The sequence below is a fragment of the Canis lupus genome, chromosome 16 (assembly GCF_003254725.2).
Source record: "Canis lupus dingo isolate Sandy chromosome 16, ASM325472v2, whole genome shotgun sequence".
Taxonomy (NCBI): domain Eukaryota; kingdom Metazoa; phylum Chordata; class Mammalia; order Carnivora; family Canidae; genus Canis; species Canis lupus.
The window spans coordinates 39,258,605-39,284,009 of NC_064258.1; the positions used below are offsets into that span (position 1 = coordinate 39,258,605).

A 25,405-nucleotide genomic window follows, 5' to 3' on the forward strand; every position below is an offset into this window, starting at 1 on the left:
TGCCTGTCTCTGTGTATCTCTCATAAATAAATAAATAAATAAATAAATAAATAAATAAATAAATAAATAAATAAAATCTTAAAAAAAAAAGAAAGCTTAAGTGCCAAGCTAATATTCTGACTCTGACATACTGTTATGGAAATGCCTTACATGATGTTGCAAAATAAATGCTCTATAAATGTTAGTGGAATCTCAGTCTGAGGCAGTCCAACACACTGATCATTGGCCTCTGGGCCTCAGAGGGTCTGAGTTTGATAAATCTAAAGGAAATAATTTTCTTAACCTGTTCTTAGTCTTCCAAAGAGTGAAAACACACGCAGAAGCCCCTCATTAGTCTCTGAATCTACATTTTGGGATCACCTATTATAAGGTTTGTTGGTATATTAGAAATAAACCATGGATGAAATCCAAGGCAGACACTGAAGATTTGAATTCAGGTTTTCATGGTTAATTAATGTCTTCATTGCCCAGTAACAGATAGTGCTTTAACATTATGAGGATATGGAATTTGGCAGAAGAAACTCCTCATTATTTCAACAGAATAACAAGTGCAGGCTAGGACTTAAAGTTGATGACTATCATTCACCAAATAATTATGGCCAGCACCCTAATTACTGAATTTTTCAATAATAGCTTTTACACTATTCTTAAACTTAGGTTTGTAGTACTATTGCACTGCGTTGGGAAAAACCTGGCATTTCTGCACCTGAGATTAGTTTGTTTTTAGACTCCTAGTAGATAGAGAACTTAAAGTTGTTTTTTATTAACTCAAGACTGGTTTATGAATTATATCAGATTTTGAATTAAATATGATTTGTTTGAATGAATCTTTTTCCTTACTTTTTTCAAATATTTTGCATTCTTTTAGGTCCAAACTCTATTATAGGGTTTTTAGATATCTGTGTCAGATGTAATATTGGCTGCATTAGTTTTTTCACCATTTCACATAAATTTCTCATTAATTTCTTTGATGGAGTCTTTATTTTTAAAAGACTTTATTTATAATAGTTTTAGGTTCATCACACAATTGAGAGGACTGTTCAGGGATTCTCCATATATTCCCAGCCCCTACAAATGCATAGCCTTCCTCATTTTCAACATCACTAACCAGAATGATACATTTTTTTAAACAAGGGTGAGTGTACACTGATGAAACATATCACCTAAATCCTATAGTTTACATCAGGGATCACTCTTGGTGTTGTACATTCTATGAATTTGTAAAAAACTATGATAATTTATGTCCATCATTAGATCATACAGACTATTTTCATGGCCCTAAAAATCCTCCGTGCTTTGCTGACAACCCCTGACAACCACAACCACTGACTTTTTTTTTTTAAGTTTTATTTATTGTTTTAAAGATTTTATTTATTTATTTGACAGAAAGAGAGCACACAAGCAGGGAGAGTGGCAGGGAGAGGGAGAAGCAGGTTCCCCATTGAGCAGAGAGCCTGATGTGGGGCTTGATCCCAGGACCCTGGGATCATGACCTGAGCTAAAGGCAGATGAGCCTTCAGCTGACCAACTGAGTCATCCAGTCACCCCATCCCCTTTAATTTATTTGATCTTTTTGTTGTCTAGATAGTTTTGCCTTTTCCATAGGCCATATTGTTGGGATCAAATAGTATGTATCCTTTTCACGTTAATTTCTTTTTCTTAGCAACATACATTTAAGGTAGTTCCATGTCTTCTTATGGCTTGATAGCTCATTTCCTTCCAGTGCTGAATAATATTTAATTTTCTGGATATACCACAATTCATCCATTTATCTACTGAAGAACATCATGGTTGCTTCCAAAGTTGAGAAATTCTAAATAAAGCTGCTATAGATAACCATATGAAAGTTTTTGTGGTGATGTAAGTTTTCATATACTTTGGGTAAATAACAAGCAGTGTGATTGCTAGATCCATAATAAAAACATGTTTAGTCTCATAAGAAATCATCAAACTGTCTTACAAAGTACTGGTACCATTTTACAGTGCCACCAATGATAAATGAGAGTTTTTATTGTTCTACATCCTTACATTTGGTATTGTTAGCATTCCAGATTCTGGCCATTCTAATATGTGTGTAATGGTATCTCATTGTTGCTTTGAGTAGCATTTTCCTACTGACATATAAGGAGGAGTGTCTTTTCATATGCTTATTTGCCATCTGTATATCTTCTCTATGAGGTGTCTATTAAGGTCATTGGCCTACTCTATAATTGGATTGTTATCTTGTTTTAGATGTTTTTTGTATATATTGGATTATAGTCTTTGGTTAGATGTATCTCTTGCAAATACATTCTCCCAATCTGTGTCTTATCTTCTCATTTTTTTTGACATTATCTTTTGTAGAGTAGTAGTTTATAATTTTAATGAGATCGGCTTTTCAATTATTTCTTTTATGGATCACATCTTGGGCGTTGATTCTAAAAAAATGCCTTATTATGCCCAGTGTCATCTAGATTTTCTCTTATGTTATCTTCTAGGAATTTTGTTATTTTGCATTTCATATTTAGAACTTTCATTCATTTTGTTTTTTTTTCTTTTGAAGCATATAAGATCTGTGTTTAAGTTCACTTTTTTTACATGTGGATGTTCAATTGTTCCAGCACTACTTGAAGAGACTATCTGCTCCATTGTATTGTCTTTTACTCTTTGTCAAAGGTCAGTTAACTATATATCTATGTGGGTCAAATTCTAGGTTTTCTATTTTATTCCACTATTATTTCTCTATTCTTTTACCAATACTACCTTGCCTTGATAACTGAAGCTTTATTGTAAGTTTTGAAGTTGAGAAGTGTCAGTCCTCCAATTTTTTGCTTCTCTTTCAGTACTGTATTGGTTACTCTGGATCTTCTGTCTCTCCATGTGAACTTTATAATCAGTTTGTTGATATCTACAAAATAACAGCTTTGGATTTGCTTGAGATTGCATTGAAGCTATCCATCAAGCTGGGAAATTTGACATTTGACACTAGAGTTTTTCTATTCATGATCATGGAATATTTCTTCAATTATTTAGTTCTTTATTGATTTCACTTATCAGACTTGGTTTTCCTCATATAAAGCTCGTACATATTATATTAAATTTATACCTTATTCACTTTGGGGATACCAATGTAAATGGTATTGTGTTTTTCTTTCAAATTCCACTGTCCATTGTTGATTTTTGGACAGCAATCTACTTTTATATATTAACTTTTTATCCTGACACTTGCTGTAATCACTTATTAATGCTAAGAGATTTTTTTGTAAGTTAGTTTAGATTTTCTACATAGTGTATAACTTTTATTTCCTTTTCTTGTGTTATTACATTAGTTAGAACTTCTAGTGTGATGTTGAAAAGGAGTAGTAAGAGGGAAAATCTTTGCCTTGTACTAGATCTTAGTGGAAAATTTCAAGTTCTCACTATTATGTATGATGTTAGCTGCAGAGTTTTTGTATATCTTCTTTATCAAATTGTGGATATTAACTTCTATTTCTAGTTTATTTTTAGTTTTTATCATGAATGGGTATTGGATTTTATTAATTGTCTTTCCTATATATATTGATACAATTCTGTGATTTTTTTTGATCTGTAGATAGATTACATAAATTGATTTCTAAATGTTGAAACCAGGCTTGCTTGTGATAAATCCACTGGAATATGGTTTATAATTCTTTTTAGCCTCTTGGGGTTCAATTTTTAAAATATTTTATTGGAGATTTTCACCTCTACATTCACGAGAGATATTGGTCCATAGTTTTCTTTTCATGTAACGTCTTTGTCTGGTTTTACTATTTGAACAATGCTGGATTTATAGAATGAATTAGGGAGTATTCCTTCTGCAACTATCCTCAGAAGGAGATTAAAGAGAATCAGTATAATAATTTCTTCTTTATCTGTTTGGTAGAATTTCTCCAGGGAATCTATTTAGGTCTGACACTTTCTATTTTGGAGGGTTATTAATTGTTGATTCAATTTCTCTAATACAGTCCTTTATAAAGTGTCTCTTCTTGTGCAAATTCTGGAAGACTACATCTTTCAAGAAATGGTTGTATTTTTTCTAGGTGAACAAATTGGGACCTTAATGGATTCTTGGTCATGTATATGCTATGCCTTTTTAATCTAAATTACACTACACACACAAAAAAGTAATTCTATTTACTTAGTGTTTGTTGCTTTTCTAATGATATAAATTTCTATTTATTCTACAACATATTTTGATCAATTTTCAAATATTTTCATCTAATTTAATGGCTTCTACTTTACTTATATCTGTCTTAATAGTAAATAATTGATGAAATGCAATATTCCAGAAAGATATGTATATTGTATCTTGAGCATATTTACTAATGTTTCTAGAAACTTACCTGCATATTTTTATAATTCCTGATTAGTGTCACTGATAAAGGGCAATAAAACAATAAAATAGATTGCCACATGATCCTAATATTTTTAGCAACCCAGTTTTTGTTTGTAAGAAATCTAATGATGATTTCATCTTTGAAGGTGAGCTGTAAAGCTATTGAGGTAGTTTTCATATTATTACACTGAAAATACTAATTAAGTTTCCATTACAACCGTAAATTATAAAGATTATAAAATTAATACAACAGCTCAGACATTTTCTTCTTTTTTTTTGAAGATTTTATTTATTTATTTGACAGAGAAGGGAGAGGGAGAAAGAGGGAGCACAAGTAGGGGGAGCAGCAGAGTGAGAGGGAGAAGCTGATTTGGGGCTTGCTCCCATGACCCTGAGATCATGACTTGAGCCTAAGGCAGATGCTTAGCTGACTGAGCCACACAGACACCCTTCAGATGTTCTTTGTGATATTAAGGCTTGTCCTTAAAGATAGCTTTGTCCATGAAATGAACCCATAATGGGAATATTGGGGTAAGCGATTCCCAACAACACTGTCACTTTTCTCAGTAAGCTCTTTGTTTTCTTGTTTGGTTTTTATTCACTGTTGTCTTTACCTTGACACTCCTGTGACCCCTATTTGAAACATTATCTTAATAAATCACTGATTAGATGTTTTTAAGTGTGCTTCTTCATGGAGACAGCTTGTACAATATTAAAGGTGGACCCCAATATCATATTGTTCATATTTTAGTATACATGTTATTTATATAAACTACATTAGTTATTTCATGAATATTTGTAGTTGAGATTATATCATCATTATTACCATACTGCTGGAAATAGAATCTGACCTCTTTGAATTCTGTTTTTTGAAATTTGTTTCAGAAGAAAAGGAAGGAAAATTATATAGTACACATTTCCTTTGTGATAATTAAAAATTATGACTGCCCTAATAAAAGTAAACCCATACCAACAAATTATAAAAGTTAAAATGGCTAGATTTTTAAAGTTTCAAAATAACATAAAACCACTAGTTATAAAAATTCTCAATTTGTTCCTAACTGGTTTCTGGCAGACTCTAAGAGCAATTTTGTTTATTCATCTCAAAAGATGGTGGTTATTTGCCCTTCTAAAATAACTGATGAATTGCAAAATGTCTGTTCCATCATGAGGCAAAGATGAAATAAAACTGAATCTTAATTTATGCTCTATAGAGTAAAATTGGTACATTCATTCTGTCTAAAGAATTTGGCTTTCCAAATTTTCACTTACTTAATTTGAAGAGAGAAAGAAGAGAAGGGCAATTACAGATTCAATATTTCACCCTAGCTATTGAAATAATGCCATATTTTACCCAAAGAACAATGATCCTTAGAATAAATACCAGCTAAGTTTGGCAAAACAGAAAGAAATAAGCATAAAGAGCTAATAATGTAGAATTGTGTATTCAAAAGAATATCCACATTACATTCAAACATGCATGTATTTTTTTAAATTAGCAACCTAAACAAACTTCCTACTCCAAAACAACTAAAATTTCTGTATTTTTAGAAAAAAAATTCTAAATACCTTAAGATAAAGCAGGTAAAATGGTAAAGGCTAAAAAGGTTAATTAAAAAGTGTACATCTAATGGTAAGAAAGCATCCAATATTGAATTCACTACAAGGGCATCTAACAAAATCTAATAACTTTGAGCCTTCTTTTGAAGATTGCACTGGACACAAAAAGAGGACTCAGAGCCTAGGGGTCCTTCTAAAAAGGGGTGTCTGAGAGATCTCTGTGAAAAATGGAACACCAGAGGATTTCACCATTATCATTGTTTTTCTAAAATCTAATAACCAGTAGTAATTCATATTAAATGTCCCCAAGTTACTAGTACTTCCAAAAACACTTCCATTTTTGAGGAACATACTTTCAAATTATTCCTGTTTAAGATTTTATTTATTTATTCATGAGAGACACAGAGAGAGAGCAGAAGAGACATAGGCAGAGGAAGATGCAGGCTCCATGCAGGGGCCCGTTTCAGGACTCAATCCTGGGACTCCAGGGTCATGCCCTGAGTCAAAGGCACTCAACTGCTGAACCACCCAGGCATCCCTCAAATTATTCCTAATGATAAAATTCTAATGAACATGTATTCACAATCAAAACACAAAATAAGAAATGGCTAACAAACATATTAAAAGATACTCAACATCACACATCATCAGTGAGATAAAGCAAAACTACAAAGAGATAATCACCTTGCACCTGTCAGAATGGTTAAAATTAACAACATAGGAAACAACAGATGGTTGGCAAGGATGCCAAGAAAGGGAACCCTCTTACACCATTGGGAATGCATACTGGTGCAGCCATACTTTAAAACAGTATGGAGGTTCCTCAAATAATTAAAAATATAACTATCCTACGACCCAGCAACTGTACTACTAGGTATTTATCCAAATAACACAAAAATACTGATTTGAAGGGACACATACACCCGATGTTTATAGTGGCATTAACAACAATAGCCAAATTATGGAAAGAGCCTAAGTATATATCAATTGATGAATGGATAAAGAAGTATATATTTATATAATGTATATAAAATGAAATATCTGCCATCAAAAAGAATGAAATCTTGCCATTTGCAATGACTTGGTGTGGCCAGAGTGTATTAAGGGAAATAAGTAAGTCAGAGAATGACAAATACTATAAGATTTCACTCATATGTGGAATTTAAGAAACAAAATAGATGAATATAGGGGACAATATGTGAGAGAGAAGCAAACCGTAAAACCATCGCTTAACTATAGAGAACAAACTGAAAGTTGTTGGAGGGGAGGTGGGCAGGGGCATGGGTTAAATGAGTGATGGGTATTAGGGAAGACACTTGTGATGAGCACTGAGTGTTATATATAAGTGATAAATCACTAAATTCTAAATTTTACTCCTGTAACTAAAATAAAAATAAATAAATATAAATTAAAAATTTAGAAAGATTAAATTAAATTAAAAAGATAAAGTAAGGAATGCTTTTAAAAAAAGAAGAAAGAAAGAAATGGAACAAGGCACCATTGCATTGAGGCCATAAGAAACAATAGCAGAATCAAGTTTTTATAAATATTAAATATTGGGATTATCATATATGAAACATATATAATTAACTATATATTTTGATTGAAAATAATACATTTAACTATCAATTATTCTATGGATTTACAGATAGATAATATATTTAATTATAGATTAATTAATAATTAAAGATATACACATTATGTATCTTTAAAGATATATGTAATGTGTGAGGCTTGAACATGTGAATAGGAATGAGAGACTATAAAATGACCAAGATTATTTAAAAAAGAACCAAGGGAACTTGTAGTAATTAAAATGTAAAGTAATTGAATGTCATAATTGAATGGACAGTTTGAACATCAGTTTAGCCATAGATGAAAGAATTCATACATTAAAAAAGAAAGCTGATAGAAGTACAGGTATCCCTTTCTTTTTGCAAATTCACATTATACCACTTAGCTTTTACAAAATATTTACTTAAATTAGTAGTTTTTTGCACCAACTGAAAGAAATCCAAAGAGGATTTTCACTTTTACAAAAAAGGTGAAAAGTGAAAATAGCATTTAGCACTTGTCTTGTAGCAAGCCTCTATACTCTATAAAAGGTGGCACATACTCCAAGCAGCAAGAGTGACACCACCAAGCTTCTTCCCCAGTAGCTATACTCAGCATCCCAATATCTAAGCCACCATACTTTTCAACTGTGAACATCTGAGCTTTATCTCAGTTTATTTTTTCCATCCTTTAGCAAGATGTTCCTTAAGTATCCGAAAAACTTAGAAGATGTTACATTTTATGTCTGGGAACACTTCCAGAAAGTTCTTTATAAATTAAGCATAACTGTGTCTTCACTTTACACCATTTGGCTTATAAAAGACTTAATAGGAATGCTCTACTTTACGTTATCAGGGAAGATTATACCCACACTGCATCTCGGAGAGTTAATGAATTAAGAAATATGAAAGAGAGGTTAAAATATATGAGAGTAGACTGAGAATTTCCTACATATTTTGAAACAAAATAAATACAGAATAAAACAGAAACAGTATGTTAAGAAATAATGCTAAAAGTGATTTTTTTGAAGTGATGAAAGATATAAATCTTCAAATTTAAGATGCCTAAAGAAACCCCATATCCAGACATAGCAAAGTGCAACTGAGAACACAAAAGACAAAGAAAATATCCAAATGCATCCAAGAAAAACTGTAAATCAATCTACAAAAAAACAACGGCTAAACTGACAGGTGAATAATAACCTCATTGTGCTAAAGGGACAAAAAAGACTTTTAATCTAGGATTATCAAAAAAAATGGTTTTTAAATTAGACAATAAAAGGAAAAGGACAATTTTATAAAAACAAAATGGTGATCATTTCTAAAGGTCATATTCCAAATCCAGAAAATTACAATGAAAATAATTGAAAAACGTGCAAAGTGTCAGAAGAAGAAATGATCATATAAAATATTCTAATTTTGTTTTTTAAGTAGATATTAATGTCTTATTTAAAAACAGAGTGATAGAATTAGATAACAATCATTAATACCGAATAGTAAATAAAATATTCTAAGATCTTTGAACCATTTGGTATAAGAGCAAAAGCAGTGATTAAATTTAGACATGTTAACTGTACAAGTAAAATTCAAGGGTAATCTATAGCAAATGGAAAAATATATAAAAGTAAAACCAAAATCTAATCAATTTAAAATATGTGACAAAAAAAAAAAAAACAAGAAGAAATTAACAAAAATAGATTAGTAAGCCCAGTAATTGTAAATGAACTAAACTTTCTGGTTTAAAGACAAAGACTGTGAAAGGGTATAAAAGCTAAAACCAGCAAAATGCATATATAGGAAACACTCCTAAACCATGAAAACATGAATTATAGATAAAAAAAGATGGAAACCAAAAAAGAAAAAAAAATCATCTGAAGAAGCTGATTAGCTTTATTATTTTTTAAAAGATTTTATTTATTTATTCATGAGAGACAGAGAGAGACAGAGAGAGGCACAGACACAGGCAGAGGGAGAAGCAGGCTCCATGCAGGGAGCCTGATGCGGGACTCCATCCTGGGTCTCCAGGATCACGCCTGGGCTGAAGGCAGTGCTAAACTGCTGAGCCACCTAGGCTGCACTGATTAGCTTTATTAATATCCAGCCCCAAAACTCTTGAAAGCAAAAACAAATTACTAGAACAAAGAAAATCATGTTCATATAATTGAAGGATTTATTCATTAGGCGTATATAATAATCCCAAATTTTAATAAATCCAGACTTATTAAGACTTATTAAGGAAAAACTGCCATAACTATTAGGAAAAATGGACAAATTCCTCCATCATAGTTCATGATTTTTTACATGTGACTCAGTACATGGTAAATCAGGCAGAAAAATATCCAGTAAATCTATGGAAGTAGTATAAGTATTACATCTGTAAGTTTAACATCGGTATACAATATGAGTGTAAATGATCTAATGGACATGTACAGAATGCTGAACCCACTAACTAGAGAATACCATCCTTTCCTTTTTCTTTCTGTTTAGATTTTATTCATTTATTCATGAGAGACAGAGAGAGAGGCAGAGACACAGGCAGAGGGAGAAGCCGGCTCCTCAGGGAGCCTGATGTGGACTCAATCCTGGAACTTCCAGATCACTCCCTGGGCCTAAGACCAAGGCTCAACCACTGAACCACCCAGGCAATCCTACACATCATTTTCTAATCTACATGGATAGGGATCGATCACAAATAATGATCAAATAAATTTCCAAAATTATATCATGCAGATCATATTGTTTGTCCTTAAAACAAATAAATAAAACTTATTGACAAAACCACTTTTAAAAAATGAATATCTCTAGATTCAAAAGGTAAGCCAAGATGAAAATAAAACATCCAAAATGAACTTTAATGAAAATATATATTAAAACTTGTGGGATACACGTTTAACTCTCTATAAAATTTATTATCCTAAAATCTTATATTAAAGAAATCCTGAAAACAAAAATCTAAACTTCAAATTAGATAGCTAAAAAAAAAAAATTAACCAAAGAATGTTTAAAGACTTTAGCAGCAGAGATTAGTGAAACAGAAAACAACATAAAATAAAAAATTAAATTAGCCAAAAGTTTATTAAGTAATAAAAAATAATAAAAATAAATAAAATAATATTAATAAAAATAAAAAATAATTAATAAATATTCAAGCAAAGAGAAGAAACAGCAAATGTTAGCAATATTAATTTAAAAACAAGTTTAAAAATATGGATATTAGAGATTTAAAAGATAACTTGATATTTTTAAAACAGCCATTCTATTAAATTTGACAAATTAAGATTAAAAATGCCACAGAAAATAAAAATTATTGAGTAATGAAGAAATGAGAAAATGAAATAATCTTGTAAACATTGGCAATATTGAATCTGTAGTTAAATATCTTCCTGCTAAGAAAAACAGGCCCAGATGGTTCTTTAGGTCATCTCTGGTGAACATTTAAAATACAAATAACATTTTCAACTTTAAACCATTTTTCATCCATAAGAAATAGAAATTGTTAAAGTGTTCAAGAACTCTACCACTTATTTATACACTTATAACTTTGATACATAAACCAGAGATGAGTATAAGAGGAAAAGAAAAACTAAATCTACTCATGAGTAAGTGTGTATATATATATTTGCTTTATATCCATATAAAACAAAGGTAGACTTTCATATTTATTCTAGACATCATTTTTACCACAAAATAAATAACACTGAATTGTATAAATATCTTAGAGTAAGAACTTTATTACTTTATTTTACATATCCTATTTCTAAAAAAAAAAATGACATTTCTCCTCAAATGTCATTTGAATTTGTCAGTCTTATTTTTAAATGTCATACAACAAATCTATAAATCATCTCACAAATAAATGCAGAATATAATGAATAAAAACATATACTAAATAATCAGCTATGTTATAGAGCATAAAATCAGAGACTTTTAAAAAGTTCATGATAGGTCAGCGCGGTGGCTCAGCGCTTTAGCATCACCTTCAGCCCAGGGCCTGATCCTGGAGACCCAGGATCGAGTCCACATCAGGCTCCTTGCATGGAGCCTGTTTCTCCCTCTGCCTGTGTCTCTGCCTGCCTCTCTCTCTCTCTCTCTCTGAGTCTCTCATGAATAAATAAATAAAATCTTTTAAAAATTTTTTTAAAAGTTTATGATAATAATATTAGTAAAACAATACATTTGACTAGTATTCTAGGGGAAGGTCAAGATTGAGCTCAGAACTTTTTTTCATTTGCCAAAGTCAACTAAAATATACTTGAAAATATACTTTTTTTTGAAAATATACTTGATAAGACATTGGAAATTCATCTTTGTAACTGACACTTTTAGGAAAAATATATATACTAACACATATATACATAACAATGTGTATTTGCTTACAAAATGTTTCTTTGGTGGTGTTCTCTGTTTTACATTAGCTTATAGAGATTCTGCATGTTAAAAAATAATGTAGAATGATTCAATTCTATAGTAGAGCTATAATCGGAAACAACTTTAGATAGATAAAGCCAGAAATACAAATTAGCAGAGGATATGATGAGTCCAATAGTACACGCATTTGTAAGCCACTATATATTCAATATTCAATACCTATGTATATGGTCAGTATTTTAAAGAACAACTTGTTAGGTGACTTGAATATATTTTAGCATTTATATACAATTTGCCACATATAATTACTATCTTTTCATTGTAAATGTTCTCATTTATCTCATATTTACCATGCTGCTAAATATTTCCTTATACTGGTTACTTTAGAAAATGAACTGAAACAGGAATGACAAATATCTGAATATTTCACCACAATTTCTCCCAGCTGTACCAAGGTAGATATAACTCATCAAGTATTCACTTTAAAGCTTTATCAATAATAAATAGATCTTTGAGTATATATATTTTTAAAACAGTGACACAGCAGAAACTGCTAGTTCTTTTCTGATTTCAAATGGCTAATTAAAATTTGATTTTATTGTTTTTATTACAGAAGTGTGATTAAAAACTAATACAATTATGAAAATTAAACTAATTTTTGAGAACTAAATTAGGATTTAAAACTTTTTGAAGCTTACAATTTATGTTGCTTATTTTTTTTTAAGATTTTTATTTATTTATTCATGAGGGACCCAGAGAGAGAGAAGTAGAGAGATAGAAGGAGAAGCAGGCTCCTTAGAAGGAGCCTGACACAGGACTCCATCTGCAGACCCAAGATCACGATCTGAGCTGGAGGCAGACACTCAACCGCTGAGCCACCCAGGCATCCCCAATTTCTGTTGCTTCTAAACACATACAATCCTACAAATACAATTTCATTAATTCTTAAAAACTGAAATATGTGACTAAATTGTTACTAAACTTTCAGCTAAAAACAGATTTGAATATTTTCTACACTTGTTACTTTTATGTTTCTTTCAATTTGCCACATATAATTACTATCTTTTTATTGTAAATGTTCTCATTTAACTCATATTTACCATGCTGCTAAATATTTCCTTATACTGGTTATTTTAGAAAATGAACTGAAACAGGAATGACAAATATCTGAATATTTCACCACAATTTCTCCCAGCTGTACCAAGGTAGATATAACTAATCGAGTACTGCATTCTTTCCCACTGAGCCTGACACTTCTGCAATGCCTCTGTCTGTGCTTTAGTTCTCACAAACTTGGACCAAAGCAATGGAGACCATCAGGATCAGAGCCAGCATCCCACAAAGAGAGTATGTTAAATAATCCAGGGTCTTTCTTTGTACTTCATTCCAGAATTACTGATTCCTACCTCAAGCTTGGAAGCTCTTTGCCAGTCAGGATCCTATTCCAGTGAATAGAAAGGATTGGAGACTTTAGACCTGTCCCAGAGCTAACACCTTTGGCAGAGTAACTACCAGCTGGAATCTTGCACCTAAAGCTACCCTTGTCTCAATTTATACTCTTAGGATCACCAAAGCAAACCTGAGCCTAATATGTAGGTAAGTAAAAAATTTAAACTAGCTAGAACTGTTAAGTACCTACCTTATAGTCAATATCTTCTTCAAAACATGGTTAGGATTAATATCTTAGAATATAATGCTTTCTGAAACAGTGCTTTCTAAATATTTGAACCTCACACACTAAAACACACACACCCCAAAATAAATTTAATGAGAGAGTAAAATAGAGCAGACAACTTTTTGTCTTGTAAGGATAGTTAAACAAAATGAAATAAAACTATTAAACTAACAAAAAATGATGACCATACCTTCATAAAATAAATACTTCAACACACAAAGAGGAAAAAAGGAATTTACATCATCTCAGAATAGTGGACAGCTGGCAGATTAGTACTGACCTATATAAATGTTCATTTTGCTAAGAGCTGGTGAAAATTAATCACCTGTTTACAGATATAGTTGACATGAAAACAAAAGAACTCTCAAGTAAGATTAATCCAAGTAGTATTTACTCAAGGAAGCAGCTTTTCGGACTTCAAGGTTTCCACACACTACTCTCTGGATGCCCATCCACTCTAGCTCCCATCCCACTTTGTCACAATTCAAAGAACTAAAACCACATTAGTTTCAATCCAACTATTCAATACTTTCAACTCTACCTAGTTGAATAAAATAATTATAAATGGGTAATCCTCTCACTGAATCATCTATCAATGCTTAGGGAATCAGCACAATATACAATAAAAGGAATCAATTCAATTAGTCAACTAACTCTTTGCAAGTTTTATTTATGCTTACAAAAGGATAGAATATGTTCTTAATGTCCATTCTTAAATCATGGGAAATATCTTCCCTTTGAACCTATTAATTCTATTTTTGGATATTAGTGATAATGACAAAGTCAAAATAGCATAGTAACCCAGGATTCTGAGATTAATATTACACAATCCAAAGACTGGTGACAACCTGAGATTTCATAAACCAGAAAGCTGTAGTATCTGCACACCACTATAGGGATAATAGCTGCCTTCTAACAATACTTAGCATCTTAATGTATTATTCATCATACAAAGTCTCTACAAAATGTTCTCAAATTAGAAGATGAATAGTTTAAATAGACCTAAACATGTTTAATTCTTGATTAGATGCTTTATTTATGTTCTCAAAACTATACTAAAAAGAACCAAGGAATGTACATCTTTTTCTTTTTAAAAAAGATTTATTTATCCATTCTAGAGGAGAGGGGAGGAGTGGGGCAGAGGGAGAGGGAAAGAGAGAATCCCAGGGAGACTCCCTGCTGAGTGCAGGCCCAATATAGAACTCTATCCCAGGACCTCTATCCCAGGATCTCTATCCCAAGATCATGACCTGAGTGGAAACCAACAAGTGAATGCCCAATCAGCTGAGCCACCCAGGCCACTGCAAGCATACACATCTTAATATCAGTAGTAATGCTCTGACTTTCCCTAAGTATAATATATGTGCTTGAAAAAAACAAACTTGGAATCCTAAGACAAAGCAGATATAAGTTAAATTATGGATGGGCTGAATATTAAACATGTAAAGAAAAAGGATCAAATAGTACAAGAAATTAATAAAAATATTAATAAGTTGGGAGTCAGGAGGTCTTTTTAATAAGGCAGAAATCCTGGAAGTCAAAAAGAACAGACAAGCTTATTTGATGACGTATGAATACACTGTATGTATTTATAGATAACCAAAGACATTATAAGTGAAATCAGAAGAGAAAACATAGCATGGGGGGAAATTACGCAACACGTATGAACAAAAAAGGAACTACAGTGTTACAATGTCAAAAGCTCCCACAAATTAATAAGAAAAGACATTGTAAGAGAAAAAAAAGCATGTGAACAATCTACAGAAAAGAATGCAAATCTCCAATAAACATATAAATACATGTACAACCTCTAATGTTCAGTGAAATGTTCATTAAGATGACAACAAAATACCATTTTTGCACACTATATAAGTTAACTTCACAAAAGTTAGTATCAAGTGTTGGTGAAGAAGCTTTGAAATGGCATCTTAATACATTACTTGTAGAAGTGTGAAATACTATGGTCATTTAGAAAATCACCCAAAATAACTTTCAAAAAAATTTTAAATGCAAATTTTAACATAGTACCACCATTTTTCAGAAACTATCCTACAAATATAAAATAACAGTGTGAAGTCATCTATATTTAAGGATATTTATTACATCTTTATTTATAGTGGCAAAAATAGAAAACCATCTGAATGTTTATCAAGAGAGAACCAAATGAATACATTAATGGTACAAGCATGCTATGAAATAGTATACAGATATTTTAAAATGCTTTTAAAATTTTTATTTGTATAGAGGGTGGCTCAGTTGGTTAAGCATTTGACTTCAGCTCAGGTCATGATCTCAGGGTCCTAGGATGGAGTTTTAAGTAAGGGCTCAGCATTCAGCAGGGAGTCTGTCCTCCTGCCCCCTCCTGACTCATGTGTGTGTGTGCCCTCTCTCTCAAATAAATAAAATCTTTAAAAAGATAAATAAAAATTTTATTTGCATAATGGGAAAATAGATACAAGTTGCAAAGGTTTATATGTATATGTATATGTTTATACATTTGCAATAACTAATAAAACTAATAAAACTTCAACACAAAATGTAGGTCATTATGGGGCAGAAAATAAAAATTATATATATCAACTATAATAATCATATAAGTTCCAACATTGAAAAGGTTGAAATATAAAATTTAAAATACAGGAGCCCAATGTAATAATTAAATAATTTTCTATATATATTATCATGCTATATGGGAACTTTGCTTTAGAAGAATTGGTTGAAACTTTTGCAATGAATCCAGGGCATCATTAGGGACTCCCAGCATGAGACATGTCTTAGAGGTAGGCTGTTTCCATAGAAGCCTCTTAGACTGGTGAGTATCCACCGGGTGTGGGGTCTGGCCCTCTACTCTGAATGTATGTTACTACTGTCCTTGTGAAAATAAGGACTTTTGTCTCATGGGAGAGCTCATGTTCAACCAAGAGAGACATATAAAATCAGAATGCTAATGCACTCTTTTATTATATTTATTTTATTTTATAGCAAGAGCAAGGGCAGAGGGAAAGGGAAAAGCAGCAGATTCCCCTGCTGAGCAGAGAGCCTGATGTGAGGCTTGACCCAAGACCCTGAGATTATGACCTGAGCCAAAGGCACACGCTTCACTGAGTGAAGCGTTCACTAGTTCACTAAGCCAACTAGGTGCCCCTAATGCACTCATTTGAAACATAATTTTAATCAGAATGAAATCAAAATTCTAATGCATGTATTTATCATGACAAATGACAGTAACACTGGACTAGGGAAACTGAAGTTCATAGGTTTCTTGTAAGAAGACATAAATGATGGGAAGTCAAAGCATAATCAAAAAATTGCTTGATGTTGAAATAACCAGATACTTAAATGTATCAAGGTGAAACTGTTCATTGGTGAAAGTGCCTTCTGTTTCGCAGCATTTGAATGAGGTAGCTTTTCCCTTTGTAATATTCATTTCTGGGTGTTTTCATGGCTGATGAACTCTTGTTCACAACTACACTTTCCCCTTTTGGATATGCTAATGCATTCAATCAAGTAATAGCTCCAGTGTTTCTATGGTAGGAACAATTCTGCCTCTTTTAGGTGATTTCATATCTACACGCTGATTCATTAGGCATTTATCTTGCAGTTTAACTCTTTAAAAAAAAAGCCACATATCCTTCATTTTACCATTCTTAAAGGCATTTTATTGCAGTTCTCCACATACTGACAATAGGCTATATTATCACTCTTCAGAGAGTATTGCTTAACATATGCACCCATAGTTTTAGATTGATTGCTGAATCATGCCAGTCTTACTCAGACACATTCAGCTCTTATATCTTCTAACTGTAAAAAATAAAATATTATTACAATGAAGAAGTGTTATAATGCAGCAATATTTCACTAGTATTCACAGAATATACAAAAGGTGATTCACAACATAGCATTCAAAATACTTGTACTGTTCCCTTGACTCACTAAATCTAGACTATTTAAGTGTCAGCAAAGGATCCATTTTCAAAGATATAAAACAGAGGCTCTGAATGAAGAAGCAAACAACATTTTTAAAATGTGGCTATATGCTTTGAAGAAGTAAAAAAAAAATATTCTTCCACTTTAAATATGTAACAGAATTTTGAGTGAAACATTTTCTGTTCCAAAACTGTCAAACAAGTTCAAAAAACTACTTCACATTCTAAGTCAAGCCACTAACATTTGGAACAAACAAAATATTGGGTCGTTGTATGCATGTTGACTTTCTATGTGGTTTGCTGGGTCCAAGTGGGAGATGACCATTCTGTTCAAAATAGTCAACTCAGGGCATCATTGGTGATCAGATTTTCCAAACAATAACAATATTAATATTAATATTAATTAAATGGTGCCATGAGTAGGGTTATGATTTTGATAACAGTGGATCAAAATATTTGAATTAGAAGTGTATTAGAAAATTTAATGCTGTGTTATGAATTAATTACCTTGAAAATAAACTTAAGGTAATTATGTCACATTAACTTAATAAAAGGAGAATACTATGTAAGAAATGCAGATAAAATACCACAGAACCTAGTTTACAAACAAGACCAATAGGTGATACAAGTTAATAAGGATAGGCAATTGATTAAATTTTGTGTAAATATAAATATATCCTTATATTTACATATATATACACTTCTATATATCCATGTTATAATATTTTTAGATATGAGAATCCAGTTACATGAGCTGTAATACTCCATGTTCCTGGTAGGCAGCATATAATGCATGCCACCATCAATAAAAGGCTTAGCCATTGGTCTTTTGAATCACACGAGCCTGATATTTATTTCTAATTGAATGAAAACTGGTGCTAGAGAGAGGCACCTTCTCAAGTAAGGTAGGAACAAGGAAACATCAAGAGAACAAAGCAGTTATGATGAGACTTGACACTATAATTTGCATTGTAGAGAGAGGCCAGAGAACTTATTATGATACACTTACAACCTAAATTTGTGGAGAAGCACAAAGTATAAATAAAGCAAACAATCTGCATTACAGTTTCCCGATTTCCTTCAGAACTTCTACTACAAAGTAGACTTCCCTAATTACCTCTCTCATATCCTGTGCAAGACTCAGAGTCAGCATTTGATGATGACTTAGATTGTTTACATTCTATTGCTCTAAGGCCTCTGTGTTTGGCAGTCTTTCTAGGTAACATAACAAAGGATTGGTTGGATTTCAGAGACTGGCAAGAAAGACAATTCAGTTTTGGTTGAAGGCTACTTTGATGTTGCTTTGCTCCTGAATCAAGAGCAAATAGAGTGGAAGTTATCACTCTCACTCTCACAGTGGGTATACACAAATTCTTGAAGACTTTCTAATTCCTCACAGTAGTCAGTATCCTCCAGAGGGAGAACAGAACATGAGTTGGAGAAATGAAGAAACTGTAGGCTCACTGTCTCATATGCTGGTAATCTAGGGCTGACCACATCCACTCATCACCCAACACGTCATGAATATTGCTGGGCAGTTATACTTTGCGTTCCATTTCTAGCTGCACCATAGCCAATCTCAGCAGAGTATTTTCTGTGCGCATTTAGGATGTTCTTTCTGAATCTGCCTCAGGTATTTCTGATGGAGTAAGCAGTTAGTGAGACATGAGCTGGAGGCCGGAGCAACAATAAATAGGTTATGCATTAGAAGCTTGGGAGTACAACATCCTGACCATGTGGCTCCAAGACCCCCAGGGCTAACAGAGCAGGAGCCACAGGTGCAGAAATGAGCTCTCCCCTTCCAACTCTGCCCTAGGGTAACCCCTAGACTCATAATGCATTTGCATTGTGGTTTTAGCCTCCACACCCATGGGGGAAGGCTACCATGATGGTTCCAGTAAGAACCTTGCAGGGTCCAAAACTCGCCCTCCAGACTGGTAAGAAGAGTCTTTTAGATGATTGGAAACAATCTCTGTCAGAGACTGTCCTTACTGTGACCCATAAGTATGGGTCTTATCCTAGGAAAAGAAAAGACACCTCTGACTTGGTGTAGCCACCTCTGAGCCTGCCCACTCTCTGCCCTTGAGAGTGTCCTTTTGCTCCTTCAAAGAAGCTTTGTTGCTTCACTACCTCTGTCCTTCACTGAATTCTTTCCTTCAAGAAGACAAGAACCAAGGACCCAGTGGAGCTTGGTGACATTTCCACTTGAGTAGTTGGATTCCCCCTCTGAGTTGTAAAGTGCCATGCAGGGATCAAATCTTTATCTTTTGCGCACTGCTGAGTGTCTAGCACAGTGCAGTGTTCAGTATGTTATTAAAGAGCAGGGTAGACTACATTTCACGGTCAAATCAGAGGATTCGTTAGAAATATGTTTTCGCCTCCTGTATTAAAAGTTTAAAAACATAAAGTGAACATAGAAAATGAAACAAAACAAAAAACCTCACTATGGTCTTAACCCTTCCCCTTCTCCCCTTAAAAAAAAAAAAAAAAGCAATCCAGCTACATCGATAGAGTTGAATCTAGCTTTGAGTAAAAACACTCCCATCTATGAAAAGAAGTGTGAGGTGTGAGTGTTTGGAAAAAGATAAGTTGATCCTACTATGAGAAAAAGTAATGAGAAATGAGAACAGAGACAAAAGCAAAGTATCCTGGAAGCAATCCAAGTTCCTTAATGGACCATTAGCAAGCACTCAGTGAGGAAGCACTCCAGATTTGGGTGGATGGCGTTGTTTTGATCAGTGGCTGAATCAACAATGAGATCAATTCAGGCTTTGCAGTTCCCTGGAGCAAGCTGACCGGGCCTTTTTTACTTATTTGTTCATATGTAAGTAAGTGCCTCTCTGTCCTGATGTGTATAGCTTCTAAAAGATTTGAAAATTTCCAGATCTCTGATTCTTTCTTAAAAATATTTTTTCTATTGGAAAATGGTGTGGGGATGGTGATACTAGGGAGAATGGCATTAACAGTCTACATTGCTCTGTAACTAGACTATACGTAAAATTGTTCTGCTTATATTAGTAAAGGCATAGTGCCTCTTCAATGCAAATAATCAGTTTTGCAAGGTGAGCAAGAGCAAATATCATTAAGTATTTTATTCACTGTGCTTAATCCATTATGGATGACACTTAGAAGAAAAGCATTAAATATGTTGCCACCTCATAAAGATTCTGTAATTTTAATGTATAAGACATTAGGGCATCACATTCAGCAGAGCTTTGACTACAAGCACAACATTTATGTTTTAATAAGCCATTTGATTTGTCTTATATGCAGCTACATAGGAATGAAATTTCTTTATAAAATTTATCAGATCGCATTTTAAAATCTGATGATGTAAGTTGATTCAATTATTTTTTCTACCTTTTGCCACCAAAGCTGTATCTAACAAAATGAAAGGCTTTTTTTTTTTTTTTAAGATTTATTTATTCATGAAAGACACAGAGAGAGGCAGAGACACAGGCAGAGGGAGAAGCAGGCTCCCTACAGGGAGCCCAATGCGGAACTTGATCCCAGGACCCCAGGATCATAACCTGAGCCAGAGGCAGCTGCTCAACCGCTGAGCCACCCAGGCATCCAAATGACAGACTTTTTAAAAGGCATTTCTGCATTGTTTGAAAAAAAAAAAAGAATAGAAAGCATCTGAGATTGCTCCATTGTGGAGAAGGGAAAGAGAGAAGGAGCCACAGAAGGCTGCAGGTTTGTCAAGGGACAGCACTGACATTGTTTTTGTTTTTTTTTTTTTGTTGTTTTGTTTTTTACACAGAATCATTAGACTTTTTTGTTGTTTGCTTATTTGTGTTTTGTTTTCTTTTGTTTTTAATTTTATTTAAATTCAATTAGTCAACATATAGTATAGCATCCATTTCAGATGTAGTGTTCAATAATTTATCAGTGGCCCAGTGTTCATCACATCATGTGCCCTTCTTAATGGCTATCACCTAATTATCCCATCCCCTCAGCCCCTGCCCCTCCAGGAATGGTTAGACTTATCCTCTCTGTAAGAATAATCCTAGGACTGATCAAGATTTAAATTACTGGGCAGCCCCGATGGTCCAGTGGTTTGGTGCTGCCTTTATCCCAGGGTATGATCCTGGAGACTCGGGATGGAGTCCCGCCTCAGGCTCCCTGCATGGAGCCTGCTTCTCCCTCTGCCTGTGTCTCTGTCTCTCTCTCTCTCTTGTCTGTCATGAATAAATAAATAAAATCTTTAAAAAAAAGATTTAAATTACTGAATGAATAAGATGCATGAAAAAAATGTCATATTGATATTTCCTTGTTGGTTGAGATAAAAACTGCAAAAGGACTTTGAATTATAATAAAATGAGGACAACTGATTATTCTTCCCTACTAATACACTGGATCCATAACTAGCACTAAGAAAGAAATAAGAGTATAAACTCTGTTTTTAATGGAAAGATATTTTGGAAAGATTAACCTTAAGTTCATCTATCATGACCATCATCATCATTATCATCATCATCATCAAAAGAGCTATTACCTAGCTCTAGCTATTATGACTCTTCTTCCCTTCATAGTCAAGCTTTTTAAAAGCAGTACTTATACAGGTAGTCTTGACTTTCGCTCATGATGTTTACTCCTAATCTACTCCATATAATTTTAATTTCTTCTTCTTAATGTAACTGCTCCCACCAAAGTCACTCACAATTTCCTGTTTTGCAAACTCTGTGAATGCATTCAATTCTATCATTCCCTTCATCATCTGCAACAATTCCCATAGTTAATCCCTCTTTAATACCTAAACTCCATCTTCCTCATCAAGGTGCACTTACTGGCTTTTTGTTTTTACTTCTCTCTTGCACTTTCATTCTCTGACTCAGTTTTTTAATCTTCCTTTCTCCATCCTACCTCTCAAAGCTGAAATTTCTCAGCTTTTGTCCTCATTTGTGTCTCTTGTTCTTTTTTTCTTCCTCATTTTGCCTGGGTGATCTCCTGTACAGAAATATCTACAAAGATTTTCCACAAATCCTCCAACTCACCACAGCCAATATACATGCAGCTGCTTCTTCTAAACCACGTTCTGGCCCAGAATTTGGTCTCTCAAGTTCTCAACCAGAAACCCAAGAATCAACCTGAAAAGATAGTTTTTAAAGTAGTATATATACTAACACTTTAGCATTGAAACTCTGTTTTCACATAACCGTTTTAAACTCTGAGAGGAATGGTGGTCCACATAATTAATACTTTAGATGAAGATTAATTATAGCAGTGAGATACTTTTTACCTTATAAGGAAGAAAATATTGATCAGATTCTACTAAGAAAAGTAATGACTAGAGTGCCTGGGTGGCTCAGTCAGTTAAAGCATCTGCCTTCAGCTCAGGTCATGATCCCAGCCAGGGTCCTGGGATTGAGCCCCTCATGAGACTCCCCACTGAGCAAAAGTCAGCGTCTCCCTCTGGCTCTCCGCTTGCTCATGCACTCACTTGCTCTCTCTCTCTCACACACACACAAATAAATAAAAATTGTTTAAAAATTAATGACGAGAAGTACTGTTTTGCTTTTGACCTTATACTATTGTATATAAATTAAATAAGGATGAACAGAGGGTTAGGGTTGAAATAGGGCACATATTCCTTTAAAAAAAAAAAAAAAGCCTTCATACATAGACCAAAAAGTTACTGTGTAAAAAGATGATTGATTTTACTACACATGACTGATTTGTCTAGAGTATGAAGATTTATTATCATAAGAAGTTATTATTTCAGGAAACTGAAGATAAAATCAATACTTTGGAGATCATTAAATCCTGGCATGAATTGAGCACTGAAGGCAGGATATTTTATTGGGGCATTGGGGCATTTATGTTTTGGGAACTCTGGAGGTCATTTTGCTAACATTCTTCATTTCATTTCAGTCTAAACAAAGGAAAACAAATTATCTTTTTGGATTATCTCTGCTGAATGTTTTAACAATGTGTGCTACTCAACATTTGATTACAAAGTTTTGTTTTGTTCTATAACTGTGATCAATAAAACCAAGGCAGATGAGAAATGAAGTAATAAAGGTTTATAGTCAATGTAATAATTCTAGAACAAAAACATTTCAGCCACAGAAAGTATAAAAGAGTTTGGCAAAAGATGGCAAGTTAAAGTAATTTGTATTTAAAACTATTGTTTTTAATGTAAATAAAACTAAGCTATTTTATCCTTCAGTGTAACAGTATATGAAAACAGCTTATTTCTTAGATTTTGTCTTTCTCAAAAATCTGGCTGGCTGTACCTGGCTCCCTGTGAAAGGCTTTCAAAATAGATTTCAATAAACCAAGTGCCTCTAAACCACTCCTGAAACACTGAAACTATACTCTCCTCAAGGGTAGTCTATTCTTTTTTGCGAGATGGATTTCATCTTCTAGAATAGTCAGTAAATGAATGGCCACTCTAAGAAGTTTGCAGAGAAGATGAAAAATGGGCCAGAAGATCTTTATGGGAAATAACAAGTTCAAACAGACCAAATGAAAAAGTTCCATATCGCCAAGTATATGTGTGACTTCCTTCCTTCTTCTCTTTTCTCATTCCTCACTTCTTTCCTCTTCCTTTTTCTCTTCTCCCTTCTCTTCTTTCCTTTATCTCCTCTTTTTAGAAGTATCAAGGCTGAGATAAATATCTTTAATTTGTAACAGTAACTATTAATACATCTACAAGCAGTCATCTTTGATGAAAACAACATGCCTAAGTAGCTCTGTGTTTTCAACTTAATAGTAGAAATAGTAGAAACATTTTATAATTTATTTATTTATTTATTAAAAGATCTATTTATGTCAGAAAGGACATTATTTAAACAAATGGTCCTAACATAATCTTAAAGAGTACATCTATCACAGAAGTAGAGTTAAAGAGTTTAATAATTATACCTCAATCCTATGTGTTATGCTAAATTAAAACACAATTACTGGGGATCCCTGGGTGGTGCAGTGGTTTAGCGCCTGCCTTTGGCCCAGGGCGTGATCCTGGAGACCCGGGATCGAATCCCACATCGGGCTCCCGGTGCATGGAGCCTGCTTCTCCCTCTGCCTATGTCTGTGCCTCTCTCTCTCTCCCTCTCTCTGTGACTATCATAAATAAAAAAATAAAATAAAATAAAACACAATTACTAATTTTATGTAAAAACCTCATGCAAAATTAGTTTAAGAAATAAACTATAAAAATTCAGCATTATATTTTAAGGAACGTTTTTAGAAAAACATTGTCTTGTGCTCTTCATATCACATTAACTTAAGACTTTCAGGGAATGAATTTAAATACCTACAGTCTATGTTAGATTTATTGTCTTTCGAAAAAGAAAGAAAGGAGGAGAATATTTTTATATGGTCTTAAATACTGCTAAGACATTATATCGTGAGGTATTAGATATATTTACCACAAAATAATTCTTAAATGTGCCTAAAACATGTTATCTAATTAACAGTGAATTTATAGAAGTTTAAATATTGTTAAGCTGGTACAACATAAAAAAATACAATTAATCAGTGTAAACACTGATTAAGTGATATGATACAATTCGGATTGGTTAAATGATTAAAGTCATAGTCACATGCTCTAAAAAACAGCAACACCTCCAAATTCTCTGGTCATTTCAAGAACATGGGACTTCAATTTCTGTATACCTATGTATAATAAAACTTCTCAGTTAAGTTATCTGCATGTTGTCAAACCCATAAATTGAACAGGTATAGTAAATGAAGAAAATTCACCTTCCTTTTTAAGATGAACATTTTCACATTAGTTCTAAAAAGACAGCTAATTTTATTGTGAATGAGCAACTATTGCTAGCCTAGTGGGCATTTCTTAAACTGATGGACCTGCCTGTCTTAACGGATAAATTCCTGTGATATGATATTTTTCAACTAACATTTTTATATTATTTTTTAGTTTTCAGGTTATATTCACTCTACATCTTGAGTAAAATATTGTTCTGAGTATTAGTATCTTATCTAAAATACTATTCTCAGAAAGAATTCTGAGATAATT

The 25,405-nt window shown here is 33.0% G+C and overlaps 1 long non-coding RNA gene across 2 annotated transcripts in view; it reads left to right on the forward strand.

Moving 5' to 3' along the window:
• The window catches only part of LOC112676962 (uncharacterized), a 109,311-nt gene that overhangs the window by 10,294 nt on the left and 73,612 nt on the right, over positions 1-25,405 (forward strand). For both annotated transcript variants that reach the window (XR_004805868.2, XR_003146791.3), the window contains exon 2: positions 13,208-13,413. This is a non-coding gene — a long non-coding RNA (uncharacterized LOC112676962). The remainder of the gene's footprint in view (positions 1-13,207; positions 13,414-25,405) is intronic.